The sequence below is a fragment of the Pristiophorus japonicus genome (assembly GCF_044704955.1).
Source record: "Pristiophorus japonicus isolate sPriJap1 chromosome 24 unlocalized genomic scaffold, sPriJap1.hap1 SUPER_24_unloc_1, whole genome shotgun sequence".
NCBI classification, from domain to species: Eukaryota; Metazoa; Chordata; class Chondrichthyes; family Pristiophoridae; genus Pristiophorus; species Pristiophorus japonicus.
Window position 1 is genome coordinate 2,122,651 of NW_027250648.1, and position 25,809 is coordinate 2,148,459.

A 25,809-nucleotide genomic window follows, 5' to 3' on the forward strand; every position below is an offset into this window, starting at 1 on the left:
GAGAGAGAAAACAGGGAATTATAGACCGGTCAGCCTGACCTCATTAGTGGGTAAAATGATGGAATCAATTATTAAGGATGTCATAGCAGTGCATTTGGAAAATGGTGACATGATAGGTCCAAGTCAGCATGGATTTGTGAAAGGGAAATCATGCTTGACAAACCTTCTGGAATTTTTTGAGGATGTTTCCAGTAAAGTGGACAAGGGAGAACCAGTTGATGTGGTATATTTGGACTTTCAGAAGGCTTTCGACAAGGTCCCACACAAGAGAATAATGTGCAAAGTTAAAGCACATGGGATTGGGGGTAGTGTGCTGACATGGATTGACAACTGGTTGGCAGACAGGAAGCAAAGAGTAGGAGTAAATGGGTACTTTTCAGAATGGCAGGCAGTGACTAGTGGGGTACCGCAAGGTTCTGTGCCGGGGCCCCAGCTGTTTACATTGTACATTAATGATTTAGACGAGGGGATTAAATGTAGTATCTCCAAATTTGCGGATGACACTAAGTTGGGTGGCAGTGTGAGCTGCGAGGAGGATTCTATGAGGCTGCAGAGTGACTTGGATAGGTTAGGTGAGTGGGCAAATGCATGGTAGATAAAGTATAATGTGGATAAATGTGAGGTTATCCACTTTGGTGGTAAAAACAGAGAGACAGACTATTATCTGAATGGTGACAGATTAGGAAAAGGGTAGGTGCAACGAGACCTGGGTGTCATGGTACATCAGTCATTGAAGGTTGGCATGCAGGTACAGCAGGCGGTTAAGAAAGCAAATGGCATGTTGGCCTTCATAGCGAGGGGATTTGAGTACAGGGGCAGGGAGGTGTTGCTACAGTTGTACAGGGCCTTGGTGAGGCCACACCTGGAGTATTGTGTACAGTTTTGGTCTCCTAACTTGAGGAAGGACATTCTTGCTATTGAGCGAGTGCAGCGAAGATTCACCAGACTGATTCCCAGGATGGTGGGACTGACCTATCAAGAAAGACTGGATCAACTGGGCTTGTATTCACTGGAGTTCAGAAGAATGAGAGGGGACCTCATAGAAACGTTTAAAATTCTGACGGGTTTAGACAGGTTAGATGCAGGAAGAATGTTCCCAATGTTGGGGAAGTCCAGAACCAGGGGTCACAGTCTAAGGATAAGGGGTAAGCCATTTAGGACCGAGATGAGGAGAAACTTCTTCACCCAGAGAGTGGTGAACCTGTGGAATTCTCTACCACAGAAAGTAGTTGAGGCCAATTCACTAAATATATTCAAAAGGGAGTTAGATGAAGTCCTTACTACTCAGGGGATCAAGGGGTATGGCGAGAAAGCAGGAAGGGGGTACTGAAGTGCATGTTCAGCCATGAACTCATTGAATGGCGGTGCAGGCTAGAGGGGTGAATGGCCTACTCCTGCACCTATTTTCTATGAAGGGAGAGACCAAGTGTAATGCAGCCAACTTTGCTGATGATACAAAGATAGGTGGGAAAGTAAGTTGTGAGGAGGAATCTACAAAGGGATACAGATAGGCTCAGTGAGTGGGCAAAAATCTGGCAGATGGGTGAAATGTGGCAAAATGTCAGGTTATCCCCTTTGATAGGAAAAATAAAAAAGCAAATTATTATTAAAATGGGGACGATTACAAAATGCTGTAGTACAGAGGGATCTGGGGGTTCTTGTACATGAAACACAAAAAGTTAGCATGCAGGTACAGCAAGTAATCAGGAAGGCAAATGGAATGTTGGCCTTTATTGCAAGGGGGATAGAGTATAAAATAGGGAAGTCCTGCTACACCTGTACAGGGCGTTAGTGAGACCACACCTGGAGTACTGCGCAGTTTTGGTCTGGACTTGTCTCCATTCCTGTGCTGAGGGGATTGTTATACCAGATGGGGGGGAGCAACATTTAGCAAGATTTTGTACCAAAGATCAATTTAGGATTAAAGTAAAAGTTCTTAATTTTATTGCAAACTGAATTTGTATTGCGAGTCGCTGAATTAAGGGGAAAGATAACACACAGCGTTTCTTAAATGGACACTGTGTTCTCGGGGCTACAATCAGCAATATATCCAGAATATTAAAGCCCAGCCCAGTTGTTATTAACATCAGCAGAAACAAACCCCCACTGTCAGAATGAACATGGTTCAGTCGGGATGTGATTAACAGCAGCAATAACAGCAGATTCCAACCCCTGCAGTCATTTGTGAACTCGCTGGTGTGTCAGAGGTTGGATGACTGCGTGAATCCCTTCCCCCCACACAGAGCAGGTGAACGCCTCTCCCCAGTCTGAACTCGCTGGTATCTCAGCAAGTTGGATGGCCGAGTTAATTCCTTCCCACACTCAGAGCAGGTGAATGGCCTCTCCCCAGTGTGAAGTCGCTGGTGAGTTACAAGGTGGGATAGCCCAGTGAATCCCTTCCCATACACGGGGCAGGTGAACGGCCTCTCCCCAGTGTGATTGCGTCGATGAATTTCCAGTGCAGACGGTGATCTGAATCCCTTCCCACAGTCTCCACATTTCCACGCTTTCTCCATGGTGCGGGTATCCTTGTGACTCTCCAGGTTGGATGATCAGTTGAAGCCTCGCCCACGCACACAACTCGTTTACAGTCTCTCCGCGCTGTGAATGGTGTGATGTTTTTTCCTATATTTTTTTCCCTATATTGTTTCCAATTATTCCTTCTCCTAACATTTTCCCACTCACCTTTTTAAAAGCTATTGTGAATCTCGTTTCCGGTAGAGCATTCTGTATCCTAACAATCCAGTGTGTGAAATGAAAAGCACATTTTCTACCCTCTCCCTTCATCCGTTTGGGCAATATTCTGAAATTTATGCCCTTTCGATACTGACTCACCAACCAGTTTCACTGTCAGAATGTTGAGCACGCACTAGAGTGATGAGCAGTCCCAGTTTCTGGAATCTGTCATCATAAGTGAAGCCTCTCATGCCTGGTACCACCAGATCTTTGATATCTTTCCAAAGATGCCGAAATCTGGGCACAATATTCTAACGCGTTTCTCAGTTTAACATTATATCTTGTGCTTTGTACTCCATAGTTCCATTTGCAAAACCGAGGATAGCACATCTTTTCTCAGCTTGAACAACTTTTCCAGCTCTTAGATTGACCCTTGCATCTCCTGGCAGTGAGTTCCAGAGCAACACTGTCAAAGGTCCTGGGGCAGATTGTCTACCAACCCTCAGCAAAAGAGCTGGGTAACCTGAAGGCCCAGGAGAAGCCGGGGGGGGCGGGGGGGAGTGGAATCACTTCATCAGAAGTGACAGGCTAACCAAACTGGCAAGACCTTCGAGAATGTAACATTCCATATCGAATCAACTGTATAACCCTGTCTACACTTTCTATCCCTTCTTCAAAGAATTCAATAAGGTTCGTCAAGCACGACCTTCCCTTTTGAAATCCATGCTGACTGCTCTTCATTATATTTTCGATTCCTCGATGCTTTTCTGTTACATCTTTCAGTACAGATACCATTATCTTTCCTGCCACTGATGTTCAGCTGGTCTGTGGTTTACTGCTCTTGTTCTCTCTCCTTTTTCCAAATACCTGTATACGAATAACATTGGATATAAAAATAATATTGTTTCAAGTTTGACTACTTCATCTTGTCTGATATAAACCCACCCCACAGTCACTGACACCAATCTCCTGTCAGATATAAACCCACCCCACAGTCACTGACACCAATCTCCTCCTGTCTGATATAAACCCACCCCACAGTCACTGACACCAATCTCCTCCTGTCTGATATAAACCAACCCCACAGTCACTGACACCAATCCCCTCCTGTCTGATATAAACCCACCCCACAGTCACTGACACCAATCTCCTCCTGTCTGACATAAACCCACCCTACAGGCCCAGAAAGAATAAACTCAGCCCGTTACTTGGATTGGAAATGTCACCATTTCCGTGCCGAGGGGATTACTGTACCAGACAGAGGGGCAACATTTGGGGACACAGATTCCCCACCAATTCCCATTCCCCTTCTTTCTGGTGGATAATGGAGGGGCCACTGTGTGTAATGTGCAAGTCAGTAAGAATTGTCAGTGAGGATTAATCAACACTTTCTAATAGGAGATGATAATCAGTCAAACCAATAAGATACTAAATTGTAGATTTTATGCCAAAGATCAATTTAGGATTGAAGTAATCGTTCGTACTAGAATACTAGAAGTTTACTACTCAGCCATTCTTGCCCTTGTCCATTGGCTTGTCCTTTAGGTTTTTGGTGTTACGGACAGAGGGGTAATGTCCCCTTGGAGTTTTGTATTCCTTACAGTCCCCGTAAATCGGTTTAGCTATTTTTTAGAAATTATGCTGCTCGATCTTTCTTGTTACTCTTATCCCTTCCTTTAATTGGGTTATCTCTTGTTGCTTATGTTCTGATGTTCTCTGTTATAATCGCTGTGCCTCTGTGTCGTTCTGGACCCTGGGGCCAAGTTGTTCTTCAGAATTGTGTGTTTGGCGGGGGGGGGGGCGGGGAGGTATTCCTGGATTTTCTCGGGGGTGGTGTTTCGTCTCTCGTTTCTAAGTTAAGATTTTTTATTTTATTATTCCTACCTTGCTGTGCATATGTGTGTCGTTCTGGACACCGATGCAATTTAGTATCTTCAGGTTTTAGGTTTTGGGTTTGGTCTTGGGCTCTGACGGCTTAGGTTTTGTGGCGTTTGGGTCTTGACTAATCCTTGTGGGGTTATGTTTTAGATCAGGGTTGGTTGGCTGTCTGGTTCTGGGTTTGGTATTGGGGCTACGATTTGGTTAATATGTTTCCGGGTAGGGATCTGTTTTCAAGTTGGGTTCAGGGTTTGGTTCTAGTTCATGGGTTACTTGGGTTGTGGTTGGGTTTTTAGGGGTGGGGGCTGGTTACTGAGTTTTTGGGTAGGGTCGGGGCTCCGTTTAGGGTTGGAGTAGGGTTGGGTTTGGGGTTAAAGTTTGGGTTAGGGTTAGGATTCGGGTTTTATTTGGGCTCGTCGGTTGTTTGGGTTATGGTTAGGTTTTTAGGGGTGAGGGCTGGTTGATAAGTTTTCGGATAGGGTTGGGGCTCTATTTTGGGTTTGGAGTGGGGTTGGGGTCGGGATAGGGCTGGGTTTTGGGGTTAAATTTTGGGTTAGGGTTAGATTTGGGCTTGTGGTTCTTTGGGTTATGGTTACGTTTTTGGGAATGGGGGCTGGTTGTTCGGTTTTAGATTAGGATTTCAGGCTTGGGTCGGGGTAAGGGTTAGGTTTTGGGTTAGGATCGGGGTTAGGTTTAGGGTCAGGGTTCGGGAGGGTTCCAGTGGGTACAAGTGTTCTAGGGTCCTTCGTTGGGTAAGTTTTAGTGGTAGGGTCATATACTCGGGGATATGGTTGTCTAGTGTTTGTGATGCGGTTACCTGCCCAGGGTTCCCAATATTGTCCCTGATAGGGTTCCATCCTGTTTGTGGGAGGAAAAAGTAGTCGGGGTTGTGTGGGTGAGGTCCTCTTTAGATTGGGGAAGGGTGGATTCTACTCCTTGTTTTATGTGAGAGGTCGTTCTGTTGTTTGGAGCTCTGGCTGTTTATGGGGCTGATTATACCGGTGGGATTGGCTGTTAATTACCCATTGTGATATTTGGTGTGTTTATGGTCTTGGGTATTACTGATGTGTAGCCTTTATGGAAGGATCTTATTAATAATTCTATTTATGAAAAATTGAATTGAGCCCACCAATTAAATTTATAAAGATTGAATTTATTGATAAACAGTCCCTTGTAGGCTGGTGTTGGTCTAGGAAGGGTTATTTGGGGGAAGTTGGATTTGTCGTTTAAAAATCATTATTAGGTGGATTGTTGGTTCCCTGCTATGTATTCAAATGATTTCTGTGAAATTAAGGAACATTAATTGTATGTAAGTAAATTGTATTTTGTGGATTTATGAATAAATTGATGGTGTTGTAAGTCAGGGATATTGATTGGGGAGTTGTTGTAGACGGACCGCGTTGCGGCACTGGAGGTGAGGGTGGATTCACTCTGGAGCATCCACGGTGCTGAGAATGACGTGAATAGCACGTTTAGTGAGTTGGTCATACCGCAGGTGAAGGGTCCACAGCCAGTTATGGAATGGAAGACCAGCAGGAAGAGCAGTACAAGGAAGGTAGTGCAGGGATCCCCTGCGGTCATCCACCTGCAAAATAGATACACCGTTTTGAGTACTGGTGAGGAGGATGACTCGTCAGGGGAGGGCAGCAGCAGCCAAGTTCATGGCACCTTGGCTGGCTCTGCTGCACAGGAGGGGAGGAAAAAGAGTGGGAGAGCGATAGTGATAGGGGATTCGATTGTAAGGGGAATAGATAGGCGTTTCTGCGGCCACCGACACTCCAGGATGGTATGTTGCCTCCCTGGTGCAAGAGTCAAGGATGTCTCGGAGTGGGTGCAGGACATTCTGAAAAGGGAGGGTGAACAGCCAGTTGTCGTGGTGCACACTGGTACCAACGATATAGGTAAAAAAAGGAATGAGGTCCTACGAGATGAATTTAAGGAGCTAGGAGCTAAATTAAAACGTAGGACCTCAAAAGTAGTAATCTCAGGATTGCTACCAGTGCCACGTGCTAGTCAGAGTAGGAATTGCAGGATAGCTCAGATGATTACGTGGCTTGAGCAGTGGTGCAGCAGGGAGGGATTCAAATTCCTGGGGCATTGGAACCGGTTCTGGGGGAGGTGGAACCAGTGCAAACCGGACGGTCTGCACCGAGGCAGGACCGGAACCAATGTCCTTGGGGGAGTGTTTGCTAGTGCTGTTGGGGAGGAGTTAAACTAATGTGGCAGGGGGATGGGAACCAATGCAGGGAGACAGAGGGAAACAAAAGCAAAAGACAGAAAGGAGATGAGTAAAAGTGGAGGGCAGAGAAACCCAAGGCAAAAACAAAAAGGGCCACTGAATGTAAAGGGGCTGCAGGAGGGGTCAAAACTAAAAATCATGGATTAAAAACTAGTATTAAAACACTCTACCTAAACGCACGCAGCATTCGAAATAAAGTAAATGAGTTGGCGGCACAAATCATTACAAATGGGTATGATTTGGTGGCCATTACGGAAACGTGGTTGCAGGGTGGCCAAGACTGGGAATTAAATATACAGGGGTATCTGATGATTCGGAAAGATAGACAAGAAGGGAAAGGAGGTGGGGTAGCTCTGTTAATAAAGGATGATATCAGGGCAGTTGTGAGAGACGATATTGGCTCTAATGAACAAAATGTTGAATCATTGTGGGTGGAGATTAGAATAGTAAGGGGAAAAAGTCACTGGTGGGCGTAATTTATAAGCCCCCAAATAATAACTTCACGGTGGGGCGGGCAATAATCAAGGAAATAATGGAGGCATGTGAAAAAGGAACGGCAGTAATCGTGGGGGATTTTAACCTACATATCGATTGGTCAACTCAAATCGCTTTGGGTAGCCTGGAGGAGGAATTCATAGAATGCATACGAGATTGTTTCTTAGAACAGTATGTTACAGAACCTACAAGGGAGCAAGCTATCTTAGATCTGGTCCTGTGTAATAAGACAGGAATAATAAACGATCTCCTAGTAAAAGATCCTCTCGGAATGAGTGATCACAGTATGGTTGAATTTGTAAGACAGATTGAGGGTGATGAAGTAGTGTCTCAAACGAGCATACTATGCTTAAACAAAGGGGACTACAGTGGGATGAGGGCAGTGTTGGCTAAAGTAGACTGGAAACACAGACTAAACGGTGGCACAATTGAGGAACAGTGAAGGACTTTTAAGGAGCTCTTTCATAGTGCTCAACAAAAATATATTCCAATGAAAAAGAAGGGCGGTAAGAGAAGGAATAACCAGCCGTGGATAACCAGGGAAATTAAGGAGAGTATCAAATTAAAAACCAATGCGTATAAGGTGGCCAAGGTTGGTGGGAAAATAGAAGATTTGGAAAATTTTAAACGACAGCAAAGAATGACTAAGAAAGCAATAAAGAAAGGAAAGATAGATTACGAAGGTAAACTTGCGCAAAACATAAAAACGGATAGTAAATGCTTTTACAGATATATAAAACGGAAAAGAGTGACTAAAGTGAATGTTGGTCCCTTAGAAGATGAGAAGGGGGATTTAATAATGGGAAATGTGGAAATGGCTGAGACCTTAAACAATTATTTTGCTTCCGTCTTCACAGTGGAAGACACAGAAACCATGCCAGAAATTGCTGGTCACAGGAATGTGGGAAGGGAGGACCTGGAGACAATCACTATCAGTAGGGGGGTAGTGCTGGACAGGCTAATGGGACTGAAAGTAGACAAGTCCCCTGGTCCTGATGAAATGCATCCCAGGGTATTAAAAGAGATGGCGGAAGTTATAGCAGATGCATTCGTTATAATCTACCAAAATTCTCTGGACTCTGGGGAGGTACCAGCGGATTGGAAAGCAGCTAATGTAACGCCTCTGTTTAAAAAAAGGGGGCAGACAAAAGGCAGGTAACTATAGTTTAACATCTGTAGTGGGGAAAATGCTTGAAACTATCATTAAGGAAGAAATAGTGGGACATCTAGATAGGAATAGTGCAATCAAGCAGACGCAACATGGATTCATGAAGGGGAAATCATGTTTAACTAATTTACTGGAATTCTTTGAGGATATAACGAGCATGGTGGATAGAGGTGTACCGATGGATGTGGTGTATTTAGATTTCCAAAAGGCATTCGATAAGGTGCCACACAAAAGGTTACTGCAGAAGATAAAGGTACGCGGGGTCAGTGGAAATGTATTAGCATGGATAGAGAATTGGCTGGCTAACAGAAAGCAGAGAGTCGGGATAAATGGGTCCTTTTCGGGTTGGAAATCGGTGGTTAGTGGTGTGCCACAGGGATCGGTGCTGGGACCACAACTGTTTACAATATACATAGATGACCTGGAAGAGGGGACAGAGTGTAGTGTAACAAAATTTGCAGATGACACAAAGATTAGTGGGAAAGCGGGTTGTGTAGAGGACACAGAGAGGCTGCAAAGAGATTTAGATAGGTTAAGCGAATGGGCGAAGGTTTGGCAGATGGAATACAATGTCGGAAAGTGTGAGGTCATCCACCTTAGGGGAAAAAAAACAAAAAATGGAATACTGTTTGAATGGGGAGAAATTACAACATGCTGAGGTGCAGAGGGACCTGGGGGTCCTTGTGCATGAATCCCAAAAAGTTAGTTTGCAGATGCAGCAGGTAATCAGGAAGGTGAATGGAATGTTGGCCTTCATTGCGAGAGGGATGGAGTACAAAAGCAGGGAAGTCCTGCTGCAACTGTATAGGGTATTGGTGAGGCCGCACCTGGAGTACTGCATGCAGTTTTGGTCGCCTTACTTAAGGAAGGATATACTGGCTTTGGAAGGGGGTACAGAGACGATTCACTTGGTTGATTCCGGAGATGAGGGGGTTACCTTGTGATGATAGATTGAGTAGACTGGGTCTTTACTCGTTGGAGTTCAGAAGGATGAGGGGTAATCTTATAGAAACATTTAAAATAATGAAAGGGATAGACAAGATAGAGGCAGAGAGGTTGTTTCCACTGGTAGAGGAGTCTAGAACTAGGGGGCACAGCCTCAAAATACGGGGGAGCCAATTTAAAACCGAGTTGAGAAGGAATTTCTTCTCCCAGAGGGTTGTGAATCTGTGGAATTCTCTGCCCAGGGAAGCAGTTGAGGCTAGCTCATTGAATGTATTCAAGTCACAGATAGATAGATTTTTAACCAATAAGGGAATTAAGGGTTACAGGGAGCGGGCAGGTAAGTGGAGCTGAGTCCACGGCCAGATTAGCCATGATCTTGTTGAATGGCGGAGCAGGCTCGAGGAGCTAGATGGCCTACTCCTGTTCCTAATTCTTATGTTCTTATGTTGTTTCACCAGCCTGTGGGATCAGTGTGCTGGGCACGGGGACTTGCTGCTGCTGTCAGTCAGGCTGCTGATCCCTCATCCCACGGTGCTCCTGTCCGAGTCTGTGTCTCCCATTTTATTCATTAAACAGTTTGTAAATGTGGATCATGTGAGGGGGATGGGGGGGTGTTACTGTGTTTGGGGGGGGGGGGCGGGGAGATGTTACTGTGTTTTGGTTTTCGGGATGGTGTCTCGGGTGAATCGGTGGTTTGTGTGTTTGGGCCTCGTGCCGATGATCAGCCTCGGACTGGATTTCTGTGTGGCCCGGGAGGGAGGCGGGGGGTTGGAGCGGAGGTCCGGTTGTTCCCGGGGAAGTGATCAGTCTCCAGGTTTTTTAGGGAGTTTATTTTAAGTCGCTGTTATGTTCTTTGGGGAGATTGAGTTTTGTACTTTGGTGGTCTGATTTTTATTTTGGGATTTTTAAATTAATTATTGTAATTTTTTTGTTATATTTTTAAAAGAATTTTAAAAAACTGTTTTTAGCTCAGTGTTTTTATCAATGACTGGGCCGTAGGGTGGGGAAGGAGAGAGAGGGGACCCAGTGAGTGAAGAACTGAACCCCGCCAGAGTCACACATTAGTGAACCAGTTAGTTTTTACGACAATCCGGCCGCTTTCATGGTCACTTTGTTTGAGTGCTGGCCCCACAAATTAGCAGATTCATTAAGTTCAATTTTCTAACTTGCCTCTTTATAGGTTCTCTCTCACACTCCCTTTTTCCTGTTTTAAATTAATTTTACAGGATATTAATAGGGGAGGATTTGCAGACGGGAAACTCAAATCGCACACCGCATCAAGATCTGACAGCGTCACTCGATTCATCGGGACGTGAATATCATCGGCCTCTCAATATGGAAGCAAAAAGCACCATTGACAGTGGGGACAAAGTGTAGACGTGTTCTGTGTGTGGACGAGGCTTCAGCCAAATCTCTGGCCTATCGAGACACAAGCGCAGTCACACTGGGGAGAGGCCGTTCACCTGCTCCGTGTGTGGGAAGGGATTCACTCGTTCATCCAGCCTGCTGGCACACCAGCGAGTTCACAAGTGACTGCAGGGAATGGATTCTGCTGTTTTTGCTGTTATTAATCACATCCATGTTTATTCTGACAGTTGGGGGTTTGTTTCTGCTGATGTTTAACTCCTGTAACTGGGCTAGAGTTTAATATTCTGGATCAATGGGAAATAAATCAGCTTTGATTTTAACACATTGCTGTGGATTTTTGTCTTTCCCACCTGGGTGTTTAGCATCACCTGGCTGGGGCTCAGAGAGGACAATGTAGGGGAGGATCGTACGGTGGGAACAGAACTTCAGCCTGGACACAGTCCTTCAGGGCCACACAGAGGGCCAAACGGCACTTTGGTCTTTCTCGTCTCTCTGCACTGACAGCAAACTCGCCGTGCGGGTTAATCTTGAGGTGTGTAAGAAATGTGTCCCAGCCCCTCTCTCCCAGGCTTCAGAGCTCCTCGGCTCGGAACAGAAGGCTCCTTTAGAAATGAAGCCCAGTGCTTTGTTTGCTTTTTTAAATGGCCGTATTAACCCACGTCGCTACTTTTAGTGATTTGTTTATCTGTTTCCCTCGATCCCTTGGCTCCTCTGCCCCATTTAGAATTATTTTCCAAATAGAATGCGGCCTCCTTATTCTTCCTACCAAAACACACCACCTCTCACTGATCTATACTGAAATTCATTTCCCAATTACACATGCTTTCTGCAAACTTATTAATGCCTTGCATTTTGTCACAGTCTTCCTCAGTATTAACTCTACCTCCCAATTTGTGTCATCTAAAAATGTGGAAATTGTACTTCTGATTCCCGAGTCCAAATCCTTTATGTAAATGGTGAACAACAGCGGTCCCAGCACCGATCCCTGGGGAACACCACCTCCCACCTATTGCCAGTCTGAGTAGCTACTCTTAACCCCTACTCTCTGTTTCCTGTTTTGTAACCAGCTTGCTACCCACAACAGTATGTAAGATTTACAAGATGACCAAGGTCAGGCCGTGTGGAGTGAAGGGCCAGGCAGCAGAATGGATGGAGAGATGGCTGCAAAACAGAAATCATTTGTTGGAGTTGAGGGCAGTTTGTTGCCATATTTCCATCCAATGTTACCTGACCTTTGACTCCACACGACCTGACCGTGGTCATTCTGTGAGACGGTACATACTGCAGACACAGTGCACCAGTGGTGGAGGGAGTGGATATTGAGTCCTGTGTCAGGGCGCTGATGAAGTGGATTTCTCTGAGTTTTGAGGCAGCCCAAGTGGTGGTTTTCACCACTTTCCAGTTTTTAAAATAAAAATCTTACTGCCAGTTTATTAAAGCCATTAAAAGCCTCTCGGGTCTCACAATAAAATGAGGCCTCATAGCTTTCCATCAGAGTTAGAATCACAGTTAGAAAGCATTTAGTGACTGAGCCAGGCCTAAGGTGCGAGTTAGTGATGTAAAAGTGGCGGCCAGCGTACTTGGCTCCAGGGCTGAGAACCCGGGCTCTCGGGTTTCTGTGACATTGATTGATGAATTTTGTTCATTGTGCAGTCTCAGTCACAATGGCGGGGGCCCCCAATGGAGGGCTCTCTACACAGGGGTCCTTCCCTGCACCATTGGGGATCTGGGGTGGAGAGTGTTGCACGGAGCAGTCGTGTGCAACGGTTTTTATTATTATTAATAACTTTTATTTATATAGTGCCTTTAACGTAGTAAATCGTCCCAAGGCACTTCACAGCGGTGTTAACGAGACAAAACAGATCAATTTGACACTGAGCCACAAAAGAAGAAATTAAGGCAGATGACCAAAACTTGGTTAAAGAGGTAGGTTTTAAGGAGCATCTTAAAGGAGGAAAGACAGGTCGAGATGCGGAGAGATTTAGGGAGGGAGTTCCAGAGCTTGGAGCCCAAACAGCTGAAGGCACGGGCACCAATGGTTGAGCAGTTATAATGAGGGATGTTCAAGAGGGCAGAATTTGAGGAGTGCAGACGTCTTGTGGGGTTGTGGGGCTGAAGAAGACAGGGAGGGGCGAGGCCATGGAGTGATTTGTAAACGAGGAGAATTTTGAAATCGAGGCCTTGTTCAACCGGGAGCCAATGTAGATCAGCGAGCACAGGGGTGGTGGGTGATCGTGACTTGGTGCGAGTTAGGACCCGTGCTGCTGAGTTTTGGATGACCTCAAGTTTGTGGTGTCGAATGTGGGAGGCCAGCCAGGACTGAGTTGGAGTAGTCATGTCTGGAGGTAACAAGGCCTGAATGAGGGTTTCAGCAGCAAGAGAGCCGTTCTTAACACCCTTCTAGACTCCAAGGCCAGTTTTGTGTTTTGCAGCCTAGAGGAGTCCAGGGCCCATGTACATATTCAATGTGAGAGGTTACAGTCCCTGTATAGTTACTGAAGGGATGATCCTCAATTTTTGATTACAATTTAACTCCATGTTCCTAATCTTTGGCCGCCCGGTGTGGGGAGGTGGGGGGGGGGGCGGTGTGAGTAAGTCAGAGGATCTTCTCCTGGACCTGCTCTTGGGCCTGGCTAGAACAGCAATTTGTAGGTCCAGGATGGGCAGGGCCCGGGGATCGTTCTGGCTGCCTGCCTCTCTTCCTGCGGTCTTGTCCTTGCCCGGTTGGCCCTGGAGAAGGAGCAGGCCGTGTCCACCGGTCCATCAGAACATAACAGATAGGAGCCAGAGTCAGCCATTTTTGCCCTTCAGGCCTACTCTGCCATTCAACAAGATCATGGCTGATCTTCTACCTCAACTCCATCTTCCTGTACTATCCCTATATCCTTTCATTCCCTTAGTTTCCAAAAAATGGTCGCCTTCTGTCTTGAATCTACTCAATGGCTGAGCACCTACAGCTCTCTGGAGTAGAGATTTCCAAAGATTCACCATCCTCTGAGTGAGAGAATTTCTCATCTCAGTCCTGAATATCTGACCCCTTATTCTGCAGTGTGGATGAGCAAGTGCATCCCTCCCCACACATGGCCTCTCCCCAGTGTGAGTGTGTTGGTGTGCAATGAGGGTGAATGACTGAACCTCCTCCCACAGTGAGAGCGACTGAACTGTATCTCGTCAGTGTGAACTCACTGGTGTTGAAACAGATCTGCAGAACTTTTAAACCAGTTCGCACCGTCGGATTATTTAAAAGGTGTCCCATCAGTGTGAACCTGCTGGTGTCTCAGAAGGTGTGATGATTTAGTGAATCCCTTCCCACTTGGAGCAGGTGAACGGCCTCTCTCCGGTGTGACTGCATCGATAAATTTCTAGCTGGGATGGGGAAAGAAATCCCTTCCCACAGTCCCCACATTCCCACGGTTTCTCCATGGTGCGGGTGTCCTTGTGTCTCTCCAGGTTGGACGATCAGTTGAAGCCTCGCCCACACACACAATACGTGTACGGTTTCTCCCCGCTGTGAATGGTGCGATGTTTTTTCAGGCTGTGTAACTGGTTAAAGCTCTTTCCACAGTTAGTGCACTGGAACACTCTCACTCGGGTGTGTGTGTCTCGGTGCTTTTCCAATCACACTGATGTTTGAAATCTTTTCCCACAGACAGAACAGACAAACATTTCTCCTTTCACATTCAAAGGCCGATGATATTCAGGTCCTGAGCAAGTGACTCTGTCAGATCTTGATTATATGTTTGGTTTGAGCTTCCTGTCTGCAAATCCTCCCTGAAAAAGGAGTTTACAAAAGTAATCACTAAGTATAGGATATAAATTCAGAACAGACAATTCTAGTTTCCATGGAACATTCTTTCCAGTCTTGTTCCCCCACAGCTGTAAATCCCTGTCCCACACTCTTCCTCCTCCCTGTGCTGAAACCCAAACCCACCATCTCCAATGTTTTCCCTTTCGTTCGATGTCTCTCCCTCCCCTGAAGGTGCTGACCCTGGCTGGGTTCAGTTCCATACTCACTGGTTTCCCACCATTTGTGAAGTGCTCCTGGCACTTTATTAAACACACACAGCAGAAGCACATTAATGCGATGGGAGATCACTGACTGATGAGCAACCAGCGGTATGGAGTCTCCTGAGAATCCGGTCCCCTTGCAGCCAGTATTAATGTTTTGCTATGTTAAAGGCGCTATATAAATAAGTTATTATTACAGGAGCTGGGACACGGGAAGAGTTCCATTAAAATCACTGATACATTTGTTAACTAAAAATAGTAATTTTGCCTCAATTTACAGATGCTCCCTGACCTGACCCCATTTCGCCTCCATTTACAGACGCTCCCTGACTGATCCCCATTTCTCCTCCATTTACAGACACTCCCTGACTCGCTGGGGATTTCCCGGTACTTCCTGGTTGTCCCGGAGTTTGTGTCTGAAACTGGTGGGTAGTTGTGGGGAGACGGATAATGCGGAGTGTTGTCTCTCGGGCCTGGGCCCATACTCAGTGTGTGTGAAGACCCCCTCCCCCCAGGAGTTAGAAAGAGCGGGGCGGGGCCAGAGCTCGTCGTCGGATGGACCGCCAACCAATCAGTGCGAGGGGCGGGGCTGAGCCCAGCTCTCCCTCATTGGCTGAAACTTTGCCCCATTGTTGAAGCTGATTTCTCTCAAACTCCAGGAGGAAACTGGACCTTTCTGTTGTGGCTTTAAACAGATGGAACCCTGTGAGGTGGAGCAAATATTGCAACGTTTGGTAGTGAAATGGATTCATTCAGGACAGACAGCAGGGATTATTTCAGGAAATAACACCGTGCAGTGAGAAAGGAAATGCAGGGGATGTTGTGTAGATGGATTGTCAAAAGGTGTTTGATAAAGTGCCGGACAGGAGGCTTGTTGATCAAATTAAGGTTCACGGTGTTAAAGGGAGTGGGACAGCGTGGAGAGGAAGTTGGGTAAAGGGCAGAAAACAGAGAGTAGCGGTTAATGGAGGTTCTTCAGACTGGAGGGATGTAAACAGTGGTGTCCCCAGGGTCAGTGTTGGGACCATTGCTCTGCTCAATATAGAGAAATGATCTGGGCTTGGGTCTTTGGGGCACACGATCAAAATCTCCAGGGAACGCCAAAAATGTGGAGCATGGGGAACTGTGAAGAGGACTGTAAGTGAGTTCAGTCTGAATGCACAGGTTTGTAAATGAGACAGGTAGATGTCAAATGAAATTTAGTGCAGAGAAATCTGATGCGATACATTTTGGGAGGAAATGTACATTAAATGGTAGCAATTTTTAAAAAGGAGTGGAGGGGTAAAGAGATTTTGGGGTGTAAGATTCTAGCTAATGCCTTGTTTTATTAATTAGCAAGTTCGAGGGTCCAGTGTCAGCAACTTTAATACCTTAATAAGAAATATAAGATGAGTAGTTTCTCAGTCGACTGCCATATCTTATACTGATCCACCAATCAGAGTAAACATGCAAGTCCCGCGTGTCCACAGTAACTGACACCAGGTCAGCCCGCTGGATGGAACCTCGGGGGCCCTGAGCTTGATCCCCGGTGTCTCCAGTCCCGACTGTCCCCTTACAGCAGTCCCTCCTCACTTTTATACCCTGCACTGATCCACCTCTGGCACCAGACTCTTCTTTGTCTTCTCTGCTGGGTTTGGGCAGGAAGTGAGGAAAAGACAGCTGGAACTTCTCTAATCTGTGATTTACAAGGACACTTTCCCTGGTTCCCAGCAGTTACTTTTCTTCAGTAATTTTTCCAGTTGCACGGGAAACACAGCCCAATTGTCAGAATGAACACTGTTCAGTCCTGATGTGATTAACAGCAGATTCCAACCCCTGCAGTCACTTGTGAACTCGTTGGTGTCTCAGCAGGGTGGATGCCTGAGTGAATCCCTTCCCACACTCTGAGCAGGTGAACGGTCTCTCCCCAGTGTGAGTGCGCTGGTGCACCATCAGATGATTTTTGCTTTTAAAGCTCTTCTCACAGTCAGAACATTTAAACGGTCTCTTATTAGTGTGAACATGTTGGTGTGTAGTGAGGCTGGATGACTGAGTGAATCCCTTCCCACACAGGGAGCAGTGGAACTGCCTCTCCCCAGTGTGAACTCGCTGATGTCTCAGCAGATCCATTTTGGTTTTAAAGCTCTTCTCACAGTCAGAACATTTAAAAGCTCTCTTATCAGAGTGAACAAGTTGGTGTGCCAGTCGGTTCGCTGAACAAGTGAATCTCTTCCCACACTCGGAGCAGGTGAACGGCCTCTCGTCAGTGTGAACGAGTTTATGGCGCCTCAGTTCCCCGGAACTTTTAAAGCATTTCCCACAGTCCGAACATTTAAAAGGTCTCTTGTCAGTGTGAACTCGCTGGTGTGTCTTCAGGTGGGATGAATTAGTGAATCCTTTTCCACACACACAGCAGGTGAACGGCCTCTCCCCGGTGTGACTGCGTTGATGAGTTTCCAGCAGGGACGGGGAACGGAATCCCTTCCCACAGTCCTCACATTCCCACGGTTTCTCCGTGATGCAGGTGTCCTTGTGTCTCTCCAGGTTGGACGATCAGTTGAAGCCTCGCCCACACACACAACACGTGTACGGTTTCTCCCCGCTGTGAATGGTGCGATGTTTTATCAGGCTGTGTAACTGGTTAAAGCTCTTTCCACAGTCAGTGCACTGGAATACTCTCACTCGGGTGTGTGTGTCTCGGTGCTTTTCCAGTCACACTGATATTTGAAATCTTTTCCCACAGACAGAACAGACAAACATTTCTCTTTCCACATTCAAAGGCTGATGATCATGTTGCGGTGGATCGAGTGACTGTCAAATCTTGGTGATGTTTGGTTCGAGTTTCCCACCTGCAAATCCTCCCTTTCTAATCCCCTGTGAACTGAGTTTACAAAAGTCATCACTGTAAGGACAGGATAGAAATTCAGAACAGTCAATTCTAGTTTCTATGGTACGCACATTCCTCTCTGGTGTCCCCACACCTGTAAATCCCTGTCCCACACACTATCCCTATCCCCGTGCTGAAATCCAAACCCATTACATTGTTTCCTTGCTGAAAGCACTGACTCTGGCTTGGTTCAGTTCAACACTCACTGGTTCCCCTCCCTCTCCTCCCCTGAAGGTGCTGACTCTGGCTGGGTTCTAGTTAGGCCACAGCTAGAGTACTGTGTGCAGTTCTGGTCACCACATTGCAGGAAAGATGTGATTGTACCAGAGAGAGTACAAAGATTTACGAGGATGTTGCCTGGACTGGAGAATTTTAGCTATGAGGACAGATTGGATAGGCTGGGGTTGTTTTCTTTGGAACAGAAGAGTCAGAGGGGAGACCTGATTGAGGTGTATAAAATTATGAGGGGCCTAGATAGAGTGGATAGGAAGGACCGATTTCCCTTAGTAGCAGGGTCAATAACTGGGGGGCATAGATTTAAAGTAATTGGGCAAAGGTTTAGATGGGATTTGAGAGGAAGTTTTTTCACCCAGAAGTTGGTGGAGTCTGGAACTCGCTGCCTGAAAGAGTGGTAGAGGCAGAAACCCTCATAGCATTTAAAAGTACCTGGATATGCACTTGATGGGCCGAGATAGAATGGATAGGAAGGACCTATTTGCCTTTGCAGAATGGTCAAAAACTTGTGGGGCATTGAATTAATGTAATAGGAAGAAGATTTAGAGGGAAGACCGAATTGAGATATATAAAATTATGAGGGGCCGAGATATAGTGGATAGCAAGGACCTATTTCGCTTAGCAGAGGGGTCAGCTGTGGCTCAGTGGGTAGCACTCTTGCCTCGGAGTCAGAAGGTTGTGGGTTCAAGTCCCACTCCAGGGACTTGAGCACAGAAAGCATAGGCTGACAGTGCAGTGCAGTGCTGAGGGAGTGCTGCACTGCCGGATGAGACGTTAAACTGAGGCTCCATCTGCTCTCTCTGGTGACTGTAAAAGATCCCACGGCACTAATTCAATGCAGAGCAGCGGAGTTATCCCCGGTGTCCTGGCCAATATTTATCCCTCAACCACGTTGCTGTCTGTGGGAGCTTGCTGTGCGCAGATTGGCTGCCGTGTTTCCCACATTACAACAGTGACTACGCTCCAACAGAACTTCATTCCCTGTAAAGAGCTTTGAGACATCTGGTGGCCGTGAGAGGCGCTATATAAATGTAAGTCTTATATCAATGTAAGCCAAGAGCTGTACAGTGAGATTAGGCTGGAGAGCTCTGTGTCGGCTGGCAGGGACACGATGGGCCGAATGGCCTTCTGTGACGTCACTGTCTGGGATTCTATGATGTCACCGGTCTCACTAGCAGCCGCACTGCCTGATGGGTGATTGACAGCTGAGAGTCCGCGCCTGCGTACCAGCACAGCGCCCCCTCTTGGTTCCCATCGGTAATAACCGCGCATACCCAGAGGACACCGGCTGTCCCCTCCCCCCCCAACACACGGGGCTACGCCTGCGCGATCTAATCTTGAGGCGCGGAGTCGGGTCGGCGTGGGGTCTTCCGGTGAAAGGCGTTTGTGTCCATTAAAGAGCCGCGATCGGTGACGTACCGTGAGTTTTCTCCGCTCCGATTGGATAGAGAATGGCGCGGGGGGAGGGGGAGAATAAAGGGAATTCCAAACCTGGGAGTCCGCATATCCGGGTTCCGACACCACTTCACAGTTTGGCGGAGTGCGCTCGAGGGACACGTGACCCGGGCCCACCGCTTGATTGACGGGAGCTTCCGACCAATGGGGAGCGAGCGGTGTTGGAGGAGGAGCCGGCGGCGGATCCTCCAGCCAATCGGGGAGCCAGAGGGGCGGGGCGGGACCTGTGCCGCTGATTGGCTGAGCCGTAACAACAACAACTTGTATTTAAATAACGTCACAAAAGGCCGGACGGCGCTTCCCAGCGCGCGGTGTGAGAGAGTGTTCCAGGACAAATACATTGGGCCCCGAGACACAACAATCAGTGAAGGCAGGTCGCTCACAGAGGCGGCTTTTAAACAGCGGCTTGTAGGAGGAGAGAGAGGGAGAGGTTTAGGGAGGGAGTTCCCGAGCTTGGGGCCCAGGCAGCTCAAGGCAGGGTGGAGCGATTATAATCCGGGATGGTCAAGGCCAGAATTAGAGGCTATCTCAGGGGGAGGGCGGGAGGGGGGGTTGTGAGACTGAGGGAGATCACAGAGACAGGGAGTGGCGAGGCCGTGGAGGGATTTGTAAACAAGGAGGAGAATTCTGAAATCGAGCTGTTGCTTAACCGGGAGCCAATGTCGGTCAGCCAGCACAGGGGTGGTGGGTGATCCTTACCAACGGATCCATTACACACCCAATCCACGTCCAGACCGGGGTCAAAGAGAGCTGTGTCAAACAGAGCTGTGTCATCGCTCCAACCCTCTTCTCAATCTTCCTCACTTGCCCTGCTCCACCTCACACTCAACAAGCTCCCCGCTGGAGTGGAACTAAACTACAGAACCAGTGGGAACCTGTTCAATCTTCGTCGTCTCCAGGCCAGGTCCAAATCCACCCCAACCTTTGTCATCGAGCTACAGTGCGCGGACGACGCCTGCGTCTGTGCACAAACAGAGACTAAACGCAAATCATAGTCAACGTATTGATTGAGGCGTACGAAAGCATAGGCCTTACGCTAAACATCCGTAAGACAAAGGTCCTCCACCAGCCTGTCCTCGCCGCATAGCACTGCCCCCCAGTCATCAAGATCCACGGTGCGGCCCTGGACAACGTGGACCATTTCCCACACCTCAGGAGCCTCTTATTAACAAGAGCCGACATTGACGACGAGATTCAGCGCCGCCTCCAGTGCAGCTTTCGGCCGCCTGAGGAAAAGTGTTTGAAGACCAGGCCTTCAAATCTGCCACCAAGCTCATGGTCTGCAGGGCTGTAGTAATACCCACCCTCCTGTATGACTCAAGAGACATGGACCATGTACAGTAGACACCTCAAGTTGCTGGAGAAATACCACCAACGATGTTTCCGCAATCCTACAAATCCCCTGGGAGGACAGATGCACCAACATTAGTGTCCTCGACCAGGCCAGCATTGAAGCACTGACGACAGTTGATCAGCTCCGCTGGGCAGATTATATTGTTCACATGCCAGCCATAAGACTCCCAAAACAAGCGCTCTACTCGGAACTCCTTCATGGCAAATGAGCTAAAGGTGGGCGGAGGAAATGTTACTTGGACACCCTCAAAGCCTCCCTGAAAAAGTGCAACATCCCCACCGACACCTGGGAGTCCCTGACCAAAGACCGCCCTAAGTGGAGGAAGTGCATCGGGGAGGGCGCTGAGCGTGCAGAAATCAAGCGCAGGCAGCGGAAGGAGTGTGCGGCAAACCAGTCCCACCCTCATTTACCCTCAACCACTGTCTGTCCCACCTGTGACAGGGACTGTGGTTCCCCTATTGGACTGTTCAGCCACCTAAGGACTCATTTTTAGAGTGGAAGCAAGTCTTCCTCGATTCCGAGGGACTGACTATGATGATCCTTCACGATCTGTCCTTTCCCAACACTCTCCAGTTGTGACCAACCATTAACTCTGTTGCTGCCCGCAGATGCTGCCTGAGCCACGAACACTTCCAGCATCTTCTGTTTGTGTCATCACAGACACTTTCCCTTCAGCACCGCGCGCCCTGCATTGTTCGGCCATTGATTGATTGGTGCCGTGGCCCCTCCCCCCGCCGCTGATTGGCGCGAGCAGTGCGCGCTGGGTGGGCTGGTGCCCCGCGCCGCCTCGCCATTGGCTGCGGTCTGAGTGCTGCGCGCGGTTGCCGGTTTGTTGGTGGCTCCGCTCGCGGCCTTTGAGCTCAGGGGCCCGGGTGAGGAGGGGCGGAGTTGTGCGCGGGTGCGGGACCAGCCGTATATGGGAGAATGCCCGCGGACGGACGACATTTCGCCGCCGCTGCGAAGGATGGAGAAGCGGCCCGGGCAGCGTGCCCAGCCTCCCTGCGGACTCACGTATTCACGGACACACGTGGGCGATGAAACATAGAAAATAGGTGCAGGAGCAGGCCATTCAGTCCTTCTAGCCTGCACCGCCATTCAATGAGTTAATGGCTGAACATGAAACTTCAGTACCCCCTTCCTGCTTTCTCGCCATAACCCTTGATCCCCCTAGTAGTAAGGACTTCATCTAACTCCCTTTTGAATATATTTAGTGAATTGGCCTCAACTACTTTCTGTGGTTGAGAATTCCACAGGTTCACCACTCTCTGGGTGAAGAAGTTTCTCCTCATCTCGGTCCTAAATGGCTTACCCCTTATCCTCAGACTGTGACCTTTGTTCTGGACTTCCCCAACATTGGGAACATTCTTCCTGCATCTAACCTGTCTAAACCCGTCAGAATTTTAAACGTTTCCATGAGGTCCCCTCTCATTCTTCTGAACTCCAATGAATACAAGCCCAGTTGATCCAGTCTTTCTTGATAGGTCAGTCCCACCATCCCAGGAATCAGTCTGGTGAATCTTCGCTGCACTCCCTCAATAGCAAGAATGTCCTTCCTCAAGTTAGGAGACCAAAACTGTACACAATACTCCACGTGTGGCCTCACCAAGGCCCTGTACAACTGTAGCAACACCTCCCTGCCCCTGTATTCAAATCCCCTCGCTATGAAGGCCAACATGCCATTTGCTTTCTTAACCGCCTGCTGTACCTGCATGCTAACCTTCAATGACTGATGTACCATGACACCCAGATCTCGTTGCACCTTCCCTTTTCCTAATCTGTCACCATTCAGATAATAGTCTGTCTCTCTGTTTTTACCACCAAAGTGGATAACCTCACATTTATCCACATTATACTTCATCTGCCATGCATTTGCCCACTCACCTAACCTATCCAAGTCACTCTGCAGCCTAATAGCATTCTCCTCGCAGCTCACACTGCCACCCAACTTAGTGTCATCCGCAAATTTGGAGATACTGCATTTAATCCCCTCGTCTAAATCATTAATGTACAATGTAAACAGCTGGGGCCCCAGCACAGAACCTTGCGGCACCCCACTAGTCACTGCCTGCCATTCTGAAAAGTACCCGTTTACTCCTACTCTTTGCTTCCTGTCTGACAACCAGTTCTCAATCCACGTCAGCACACTACCCCCAATCCCATGTGCTTTAACTTTGCACATTAATCTCTTGTGTGGGACCTTGTCGAAAGCCTTCTGAAAATCCAAATATACCACATCAACTGGTTCTCCTTTGTCCACTTTACTGGAAACATCCTCAAAAAATTCCAGAAGATTTGTCAAGCATGATTTCCCTTTCACAAATCCATGCTGACTTGGACCTATCATGTCACCATTTTCCAGATGCACTGCTGTGACATCCTTAATAATTGATTCCATCATTTTACCCACTACAGAGGTCAGGCTATAATTCCCTGTTTTCTCTCTCCCTCCTTTTTTAAAAAGTGGGGTTACATTGGCTACCCTCCACTCCATAGGAACTGATCCAGAGTCAATGGAATGTTGGAAAATGACTGTCAATGCATCCGCTATTTCCAAGGCCACCTCCTTAAGTACTCTGGGATGCAGTCCATCAGGCCCTGGGGATTTATCGGCCTTCAATCCCATCAATTTCCCCCAACACAATTTCCCGACTAATAAAGATTTCCCTCAGTTCCCCCTCCTTACTAGACCCTCTGACCCCTTTTATATCCGGAAGGTTGTTTGTATCCTCCTTAGTGAATACCGAACCAAAGTACTTGTTCAATTGGTCTGCCATTTCTTTGTTCCCCGTTATGACTTCCCCTGATTCTGACTGTAGGGGACCTACGTTTGTCTTTACTAACCTTTTTCTCTTTACATACCTATAGAAACTTTTGCAATCCGCCTTAATGTTCCCTGCAAGCTTCTTCTCGTACTCCATTTTCCCTGCCCTAATCAAACCCTTTGTCCTCCTCTGCTGAGTTCTAAATTTCTCCCAGTCCCCAGGTTCGCTGCTATTTCTGGCCAATTTGTATGCCACTTCCTTGGCTTTAATACTATCCCTGATTTCCCGAGATAGCCACAGTTGAGCCACCTTCCCTTTTTAATTTTTACGCCAGACAGGAATGTACAATTGTTGTAATTCATCCATGCGGTCTCTAAATGTCTGCCATTGCCCATCCACAGTCAACCCCCTAAGTATCATTCGCCAATCTATCCTCGTCAATTCACGCCTCATACCTTCAAAGTTACCCTTCTTTAAGTTCTGGACCATGGTCTCTGAAATTACTGTTTCATTCTCCATCCTAATGCAGAATTCCACCATATTATGGTCACTCTTCCCCAAGGGGCCTCGCACAATGAGATTGCTAATTAATCCTCTCTCATTACACAACACCCAGTCTAAGATGGCCTCCCCCCTAGTTGGTTCCTCAACATATTGGTCTAGAAAACCATCCCTTATGCACTCCAGGAAATCCTCCTCCACCGTATTGCTTCCAGTTTGGCTAGCCCAATCTATGTGCATATTAAAGTCACCCATTATAACTGCTACACCTTTATTGCATGCACCCCTAATTTCTTGTTTGATGCCCTCCCCAACATCCCTATTACTGTTTGGAGGTCTGTACACAACTCCTACTAACGTTTTTTGCCCTTTGGTGTTCTGCAGCTCTACCCATATAGATTCCACATCATCCAAGCTAATGTCTTTCCTAACTATTGCATTAATCTCCTCTTTAACCAACAATGCTACCCCACCTCCTTTTCCTTTTATTCTATCCTTCCTGAATGTTGAATACCCCTGAATGTTGAGTTCCCAGCCCTGATCATCCTGGAGCCACGTCTCCGTAATCCCAATCACATCATATTTGTTAACATCTATTTGCACAATTAATTCATCCACCTTATTGCGGATACTCCTTGCATTAAGACACAAAGCCTTCAGGCTTGTTTTTTTAACACCCTTTGTCCTTTTAGAATTTTGCTGTACAGTGGCCCTTTTTGTTCTTTGCCTTGGGTTTCTCTGCCCTCCACTTTTCCTCATCTCCTTTCTGTCTTTTGCTTTTGCCTCCTTTTTGTTTCCCTCTGTCTCCCTGCATTGGTTCCCATCCCCCTGCCATATTAGTTTAAATCCTCCCCAACAGCACTAGCAAACACTCCCCCTAGGACATTGGTTCCGGTCCTGCCCAGGTGCAGACCATCCGGTTTGTACTGGTCCCACCTCCCCCAGAACCGGTTCCAATGCCCCAGGAATTTGAATCCCTCCCTGCTGCACCACTGCTCAAGCCACGTATTCATCTGCGCTATCCTGCGATTCCTACTCTGACTATCACGTGGCACTGGTAGCAATCCTGAGATTACTACTTTTGAGGTCCTACTTTTTAATTTAGCTCCTAGCTCCTTAAATTCGTTTCGTAGGACCTCATCCCTTTTTTTAACTATGTCGTTGGTACCAATGTGCACCACGACAACTGGCTGTTCTCCCTCCCATTTCAGAATGTCCTACACCCGCTCCGAGACATCCTTGACCCTTGCACCTTGAGATTTGGCCGCCGAGTCGACGGCGGCTGTGGGGCACCTTCGGGCATGGACAGACCTTGGTTACTGTCAGGGGTTGTGGTGAGTTCGGCCGCCATCTTTGGGCAGCACGGGTCCGTCCATCACGGGGAGCAACAGGAGCGGGGCTTCCTCAACATCACAATGCTTTCCATTGTCCCGCTACAGGCAGGGAGCATGCGCGGCGGCCATCTTACTGCAGTGACATGAATTCATAAGAAATAGGAGATGAGTCGGCCATTTGGCCCCTCGAGCCTGCCGCCATTCAATACGATAATGGCTGCAGCATCTGGGGTGGTTCTCCTTGGAGCAGTGAAGGTGCAGGGCAGGTTTAACAGGTGCTCACAGTCAGGAAGGCTTTAGATTGAGTGAGGGAACAGAGTGGTTCTGCTCACACAATCAGAGAATGGTTACAGCACGGAAGGCCATTCGGCCCGTCGAGCCCTTGCCGGCTCCCAGCTAGTCCCACTGCCCCGCCCTTTCCCCCAGCCCCTGCAAATGTTTTCTTTCAGATACTTATCCAATTCCCTTTTGAAAGCTGTGATTGAGTCTGCCTCCACCACCCTTTCAGGCCGTGCATTCAGGATCC

At 47.6% G+C, this 25,809-nt stretch overlaps 1 protein-coding gene and 1 long non-coding RNA gene across 7 annotated transcripts in view; one reads left to right on the forward strand and one right to left on the reverse strand.

Annotated features, from left to right (window-relative positions):
- Positions 1-19,419, reverse strand: part of LOC139241189 (uncharacterized) — a 58,354-nt gene extending 38,935 nt beyond the window's left edge. Inside the window, exon 1 of the long non-coding RNA XR_011588811.1 lies at positions 19,369-19,419. This is a non-coding gene — a long non-coding RNA (uncharacterized lncRNA). The remainder of the gene's footprint in view (positions 1-19,368) is intronic.
- The window catches only part of LOC139241185 (zinc finger protein 271-like), a 101,521-nt gene that overhangs the window by 28,305 nt on the left and 47,407 nt on the right, over positions 1-25,809 (forward strand). The window contains exon 2 of one of the 6 annotated variants that reach the window (XR_011588809.1): positions 10,628-11,089. The exons of 3 other annotated variants lie outside the window; for them this stretch is intronic. The gene's annotated coding sequence lies outside the window, so the exon portion shown is untranslated. Of the gene's footprint in view, positions 1-10,627; positions 11,090-19,222; positions 19,298-21,655; positions 21,739-25,809 lie in introns of those variants that run through there. 2 more of the 6 variants (XM_070869839.1, XM_070869840.1) reach the window with 2 other exon arrangements.